Here is an 8701-nt window from a genome sequence, read left to right as displayed (position 1 = left end):
CAGTAAAAGGCTGGACACTGCCATTAGGAGAAATGAGGTCGGACACATGTATAGTCATTACTCTTAGGCTCTTGAAACGGGCAAATTTCTTAGCTGACGTATGGCATAAACATCTGCTGCGACTACACAGATCGAGACTACTGAATAACTAGTTATGTTTTACAAGTATCAACCTAGGTCAAGTAAAGATCAAAACATCTATTGGATGTTGTCATTACCCTGATTGGAAAAGGATTGTATTAATTATATATATATATATACATAAAAAAAAAAAATTGTTTCCTCACCCCGGATACCCCGTATGGGTGGTAAATTCTGCTCTAACTCGGGTCTCCTACCAGAGACCTGGGAGTTTGAGCACTCGTCTCAAGATCTTAGCTGTTCCCAATAGCGCACTTTTCTGCAACTCACCTGAGTTGATTGTTGTTGGTATTTGGGCAAGCCACATTTTATGCGCCGGTGTTATTGCGCCCAGTGCCCCAATCACTACTGGGATTACGGTTGTTCTTACATTCCAGCATTTTTCAATTTCTTCTCCAAGAGGGAGATATTTTTCTACCTTTTCTTTTTCTTTGCTGGCTATATTGTAGTCATTGGGTACTGCTATATCTATTATAGTAGCCCTCTTGTTCTCCTTGTCTACCACCACTATATCTGGTTGGTTTGCTAGGACATGCTTGTCAGTTTGGATGTAGAAGTCCCAGAGGATCTTAGCGCGGTCATTTTCATTGACCTTACCAGGAGCTTCCCACCAGTGTTGTGGTTTATTAAGGCCATACTCATCACATAGACTTCTATACACAATACCTGCGACATGATTATGCCGCTCTGTGTATGCGTTCCCTGCTAGCTGTCTGCATCCACTGATGATGTGTTGGATGGTCTCAGGTGCATCTTTGCACAGTCTGCATCTAGGATCGTCTCTAGTGTGATAGATTTTCGTTTGGAGTTGCCTTGTTGGGAGCACTTGCTCCTGGGCTGCCATGATTAGCGACTCTGTATTGGCCGTTAGGTTTCCTTTGTTCAGCTACATATATGTCTGGTGAAGATCGCCAACTTTAGATATTTGTTGGTGGTAAGCACCATGAAGAGGTTTCGTATGCCAGTCAATTTCCTCATCATCAGGGCATAGGTCCGTTGTGAGAGCAGCCGATTGAAATTCAGCTAGCAACTTATCTGAGATGGCCATGGAGGCTGCATATGCTTTGATGCTTCGCTCCTCCTCTTTCACTGTCTGCTGTACACTTTTGAGTCCCCTACCGCCATCTTTCCTATCAAGATACAATCTAATAGTATCAGATTTTGGGTGGAGTGCTCCATGCATGGTCAGCAGTTTACGAGTTGCTATATCTGTTTCTTTGATGGCTTCCTCAGTCCACTTTATTATGCCTGCTGGATATCTTATTACTGGCAGTGCGTAGGTATTTATTGCCATGATTTGGTTCTTGGCATTGAGCTGGCTCCGTAAGACCTGCCGAAGGCGTTTCTTGTATTCGGAAATGGCTTTGTGACGTACCTCGGCTTCGTGGTTGATGTTGCTTTGCATAACCCCCAAGTACTTGTACCCTTCTTCTATATCTTTGATGGTACCATTTGGCATTCTTAGGCCATCTGTGAGCATAGAATGGCCTTTCTTAAGAATTAGCCTTCCACATTTCTCAATACCGAAGGTCATTCCGATGTCCTTGCTGTATACCTGAGTGAGGTGTATGAGCGAATCAATGTCCCTTTCTTTGTTAGCGTACAGCTTGATGTCATCCATGTAGAAGAGGTGGTTTATCTTGGTGCCACTCTTAAACTGGTACCCATATTGAGTCTCCTCCAGCATATTGCTTAGGGGGTTTAGGCATATGCAGAAGAGCAGCGGTGATAAGGAGTCACCTTGATAGATGCCTCGCTTAATTTGTACACTCGCCAGCTTTTTGCCATTAGCCTCCAGTTCCGTCTTCCATTTGGTCATTGACATCTTGATGAATGCCACAAGAGCAGGGTGAACATTGTACATACTGAGGCACTCAAGTATCCAACTATGGGGAATTGAGTCATAGGCCTTTCTGTAGTCAATCCAAGCCATGGCAAGATTGGTTTGCCTTCTCCTGCTGTCTTGACAGACCGTCCGATCCACCAGTAACTGATGTTTAGCTCCTCGGGTGTTGCGCCCAATTCCTTTCTGAGCACTGGTCATATAGTGACTCATGTGCTCTTCCAGTTTGTCTGCAACTATTCCTGAGAGCAGTTTCCAAGTGGTGGGCAAGCACGTTATTGGTCGATAGTTTTTGGGAATCGGCCCCTGCTTTGGATCTTTTATCAGAAGCACAGTTCGTCCTTTGGTCAGCCATTCTGGATGGTCACCTTGTTCTATTAGGTATTCCATCTGCTTAGCCATTCTAGTGTGAAGTGATGTCAATTTCTTTAACCAGAAGGCTTGAATCATGTCATGGCCAGGTGCTGCCCAGTTTTTCATACGCTGCACTCTGCACTTAATGTCGTCTTTGCTGATGGTGAGTCCTTGCTGAGCCACAGTGTGTTGTTGGTTCTCTTTAAGCCTCTTCAGCCAATTAGCAGTGGTGTTATGAGTGGTCTCTTTCTCCCAGATGTCCTTCCAGAACTTTGAAGTGCTAGATCGGGGAGGCTCAGACATTGGCCTCTGCAGTTCACCTTTGATCTGGGAATACACTCTAGATGGATTATTGATGAACAGTTTGTTCATTCTCTTGTTATCTCGCTCTTTGGTGTACCGCTTCAGTCGTGCCGAGAGTGCTACTAGCCGCTGTTTGGCAGATTCTAGAGCTTCTATTGTGGCTTCCCTTTTTGGACGCTCCAAACTGTGGTTAGATCTCTCACTGAGCCTACTAACTTTCTTGCGCAAGTCCTTGATCTTATTTTGTAGCCTCAGCTGCCAGGATGGAATGGCTTGAAGCCTTGTTGGCATTGGCTTAATATCCATCTCCTCCAAGATGACGGTTGCTGTACTGTAGATTAAGGCATTAGTCTCACTGATTGATCCAGTTGAGATCGACTCCAGTGCAATGTTAATGTCTTCTAACAGCTTCTTAGGTATGGCCTTGCTAACTCTTCGTAGTGGTACCCTGCTTCCATAATCATTAGCAGCTGACATCTTGTTGATGATATTTTCCGCAAGCTCTTTCACCCTTGGGTCAAGGTCCAAGTGCATGACCTCTTCAGCCCGTGAGTCAACACATGATCGTGTATCCATGACAGTGTGTGTTGATATGCACTCCTCGTTGGTTGAGGTTACTTGGGTAAACTTTTCCTTAATTTCATCTACCTCAAGTTGTGATATGAGGTGCCGCTTGATTATGTTACTCCTCTGAGCTACAAGTTGCTTAGCGGTTAGTGGCAATTCAGGGCGCATGTTTATCCACAGTTGACGCATCCTTCCCATGTAGCCCCACTTTTGAGGTTCACTCATAAAGTAGCACTGCATGAGGTCCGTGTTATCAGTCCGAGTCCATTTCATCCGTTTTGAACCAGTAGCCCATTTTTCACTGCCTTGTCCTGGTTCAGCTACAGGCAGCGCACGTATATATATGTATATATATATATATATACATATATATATATATATATATATATATATATATATATATATATATATATAATATAAATATATTATATATATATAATATATATATATAATATGATTGTATTAATTATATATATATATAATTAATACAATCATGTTCCAATAAGGGTAATGACAACATCCAACATCCAACAACATTTGATCTTTACTTGACCTAGGTTGATAGTGGGTCTCTTGCAGGTGACAAGTTCCAACCAGAGTCTCATATGTGTAAAGAAGGCAGTTGGTCACACAAAGGCTGTACTATCTATATGTGCCGCCGACAATCTTTTGGTTTCTGGCAGTAAAGGTAAGTGTCAACTTGACTCTAATCTAACGCACTAACATATTCTAATACCTCATAATTGACCTGCGTTTCCTTTTGTCTCGCAGACTTGACGTGCAAAGTGTGGGACATGTCAATTGGTTCAGAAGTTTTGTGTCTTGGTGGCCACCCTAACTATGTCTCCAAAGTTCAATATTGCGAGGTCAACCGGCTTGCCTACACTGTCTCCAATTCATTTGTCAAAATGTGGGACATCCGAGCTGGAGCTAAATGTATAACAGTGCTCAGGTAAGCCTAGCTCGACTCATACTTACTTGCTTTCAGATGCAATTACATATATATGGCTACTTGTTACCTTCTCTACCACACATACAGTCAAACTGTCCAACATAAGATATTACAGTTAGCTCCTATCATAACGGTTAGTTCCTATCATAACAGTTAGTTCCTATCGTAATGGGTAGTTCCTATAATAACTGTTAGTTCCTATCGTAACAGTTAGTTCCTATCGTAAAGGTTAGTTCCTATCATAGCGGTTAGTTCCTATCGTAACGGTTAGTTCCTATCGTAACGGTTAGTTCCTATCGTAACGGTTAGTTCCTATCCTTGCGGTTAGTTCTTATGATAACGGTTAGTTCCTATCCTTACGGTTAGTTCCTATCAAAACGGTTAATTCCTATCCTTACGGTTAGTTCCTATCCTTACGGTTAGTGCCTATCATAACGGTTAGTTCCTATCGTTACGGTTAGTTCCTATCATAACGATTTGTTGCTATCGTAATGGTTAGTTCCTATCGTAACGGTTAGTTCTTAGCGTAACGGTTAGTTCCTATCGTAAAGGTTAGTTCCTATCATAACGGTTAGTTCCTATCGTAACGGTTAGTTCCTATCATAACAGTTAGTTCCTATCGTAATGGGTAGTTCCTATAATAACTGTTAGTTGCTATCGTAACGGTTAGTTCCTATCGTAAAGGTTAGTTCCTATCATAACGGTTAGTTCCTATCGTAACGGTTAGTTCCTATCGTAACGGTTAGTTCCTATCCTTGCGGTTAGTTCTTATGATAACGGTTAGTTCCTATCCTTACGGTTAGTTCCTACTATATATATATATATATATATATATATATATATATATATATATATATAGTAGATATGGGTAAACCTTAGTTTATCATTGCACTAATGTTTGTACAGATATTTACACTTGTGTTTTCTTAAGAAAAAGATCCATCAACTTATAATCTAAAATCGTCCAACTACAACTTGAAGTCAGGCTGATGAATTGTATCAAACTGCAAGTAAAACTTAGGTCTTCAAAATATTTAATCTAACATATCCTGAAATGTTATGCAAGCAGTTCCAATTTACACCAGTGTTCATCACATATCTTTTACAGCAAGTAACACCCTTTTTCATATATAAATACTTGTTGGTCATCGTTGTCACTAGTTCAAAGCAACTTTCAAATAAAATCGGTTTACTGTGAAAATGAACAAATTGGTGTCATGATTATGTTAATCAAGGATAAACACTTTTAACCAATCACAAATACATCAGTTTCTTCTATTACTACACAGCCATCAGGGGTGTGTGGTGTCTTTGCAAATAATAATTTTGCCAGCGTAAATAGCCATTGCCTTATTCCTTGTGTTTCTCTGATGTTTTCTGTTCTGTTGAACAGAAAACTCCCTACAGACTCTTATTTGATAATTGCTGGCATAGTCATTACATTGCATAGAGTAATCAGTAATGTCACGGTTACACTATATTGCGCTGCAATTTTGTTGATATGTTCAACTCATCTTCATAGCTGCTAAAGTCTGGTTTCCATATCGATTGCGAGTCTTCGGCGGTAACTTGCGCAGCAAAACGCTTGCGACGTTAGGATCGGCAGCTTCTGTTCACATCTAAAGCTGCATTGCTAAACATAATCGCATAATCACATAAAATGTTCGCTCCCCACGCACTTTTGATAATGTGACCTTCACCTGTACAGTGCATTTCAGGAAGGTTTTGCTTGCGGCTATTTGCGAAATTTGAACAGCGCTAAACTTTTGTGTTGTGCCGGCAACTACCGGCGGTACTCGGCGGTACCCGGCGTGTAGGCTCACATTTCACCGCCATAGCCTGCGGTGCTGTTGCCGGTGCTTTGCGGCATATATGAGAACCACGCTTAAGGTAGTTGTTGTGTAACTCCTATTCATTTGCAGAGGACTGTCACCATGGACCGAGAAGATCAGCTGGAGTTGATGAGCACCAATATGACATACATTCAGAGTAACGTGTCTGAGTGCCAAAACAATATCATGCAGATGGAAGAGGAGGCGAAGGTTTGTTCATTTGCTTTTGCTATGCGTCTGCTTAGGCTTGTAGTGACTACTGCTAGCATTTACTAACTTTGCATTGCTTCCTGTCTAAGCATTTACTAACCTCACATTGCTTCCTGTCTAAGCATTTACTAACCTCGCATTGCTTCCTGTCTAAGCATTTACTAACCTCGCATTGCTTTTTGTCTAAGCATTTACTAACCTCGCATTGCTTCCTGTCTAAGCATTTACTAGCCTCGCATTGCTTCCTGTCTAAGCATTTACTAACCTTGCATTGCTTCCTGTCTAAGCATTTACTAATCTCGCATTGCTTTTTGTCTAAGCATTTACTAACCTCGCATTGCTTCCTGTCTAAGCATTTACTAATCTCGCATTGCTTCCTGTCTAAGCATTTAGTAATCTCGCATTGCTTTCTGTCTAAGCATTTACTAACCTCGCATTGCTTCCTGTCTAAGCATTTACTAACCTTGCATTGCTTCCTGTCTAAGCATTTACTAATCTCGCATTGCTTTCTGTCTAAGCATTTACTAACCTCGCATTGCTTCCTGTCTAAGCATTTACTAATCTCACATTGCTTCCTGTCTAAGCATTTAGTAATCTCGCATTGCTTCCTGTCTAAGCATTTACCTAATATATTTCATCAGTGTTTAGTATGTTTGGTGTTTAGTATGTGTTTGTATGTTTAGTAATTATTCATTGCTTTATTTATCCTTTTTAATGTTACAGCGGGCTTAGCTAACAACTCCCATTTATTGGCCCGTTCCCATAGATGGCTATACTCGAATTTACGTAAGCGCATGTAAATCAGTAAAGTTATCTTCTACAGTCATGCAGCAACATTTGATTTTGTTAATTCAGAATCTATAATCTTTCACCTTTATTTGACATCCACAATGAGTTCATCTCCTATCGACTGGAAACATTTTCTCAATAATTCACTAGAAGCAGTTCATGTTATGTTTAAAACGCTACCCCTCTAACAACCTCTAAACCTCATCGTACGACTTGCATGCCCTTTCATATCTATCTTGTCTCTTATATAAAATATTATTATAAGCCAAGATAATCTTTTCACCTGTCGTTATTCACTAGAAGAAATGACACTTTTATTCCTATATCAATAATTTTATTATGGCTCAAATTCTTCTCATAGATTCAAGAAACAGTTAACATGTTATATATTCTTATAGAATGAACCCCTGCTGTTTTTTTCTTGAGTCCTTTTTCATTAGTTTTTATCAGTTTATATTACGACAAAACAAGTTACATTTACATATTGCGATAGCTCTTTGGTTTGAGCATCAAATTTGGTCATTGCTTTTGCAATCACAACGCAACTCGAAGAACTGGTTGTTATATTGCTTGTAATGATGTCTCTGAACCATATTACAAAATGTGCTCATTACACATACTACCTTACTTGTTAGGATGAGACTAGTTTGACAAAAGCTTTGGATGTCTCCTCTGTTGATGAAAGCAAGTATCTGTTGGAGCACCTTCTCTCACTCGCTCTCACTCAGGGCTTTGCTTGTACTCAGAAAGAATCTCGATTCAAGGAGTTGACTGCTCGCTACGATAAAATGCAGATGGATTCCAGGTTACGGGATCAGCTTTTAGACCAGGTTTTGCAGGATTCCGGGATAACTATACAGTCGCAACAAGAATGTAAGCCGGCCAAATATTCTAAACACTCTACGTTTACTACCATGGTGTTAAGGATTATCAAAGAGAATGTGAAATGTCTTGCAGATGGTTGTAGTTATAAGCTGTGTTACCTTCTCTTGTGTTAAGATCTACCTGTAGTTATAAGCTGTGGTACCTTCTCTTGTGTTAAGATCTACCTGTAGTTATAAGCTGTGTTACCTTCTCTTGTGTTAAAATCTACCTGTAGTTATAAGCTGTGGTTCACCTTCTCTTGTGTTAAGATCTACCTGTAGTTATAAGCTGTGGTACCTTCTCTTGTGTTAAGATCTACCTGTAGTTATAAGATGTGTTACCTTCTCTTGTGTTAAGATCTACCTGTAGTTATAAGCTATGGTACCTTCTCTTGTGTTAAGATCTTCTCTTGTGTTAAGGTTAATGTGATTGTTTCTATTTGCATCAGTTTACTGGACATTTAATCTTTTTCGAAATTTTTTTAAAGCACTAGTGCAATAAAATGACTATTAAAATACATGACTACGGACATTGCATTAATTCATGTTTGTGAATGCAAGTAAAATTTTATAGGGTGAGCTCCAGCAAATCTATCAATGACAGCTACAAGTTCACATACACAGTAAATAGTATTTATAGTAAATAGCTACTATCAGTTTTAGTAGCTTTTAGCTCTCTGTATGACAGGCCTTAACTCACTCTGTATGACAGGCCTTAACTCACTCTGTATGACAGGCCTTAACTTACTCTGTATGACAGGCTTTAACTTACTCTGTATGACAGGCTTTAACTTACTCTGTATGACAGGCTTTAACTTGCTCCGTATGACAGGCTTTAACTTACTCT

This window comes from Watersipora subatra, unplaced genomic scaffold (assembly GCF_963576615.1).
Source record: "Watersipora subatra unplaced genomic scaffold, tzWatSuba1.1 SCAFFOLD_230, whole genome shotgun sequence".
Taxonomy (NCBI): Eukaryota; Metazoa; Bryozoa; class Gymnolaemata; order Cheilostomatida; family Watersiporidae; genus Watersipora; species Watersipora subatra.
Note: the sequence above shows the minus strand (reverse complement) of the source record.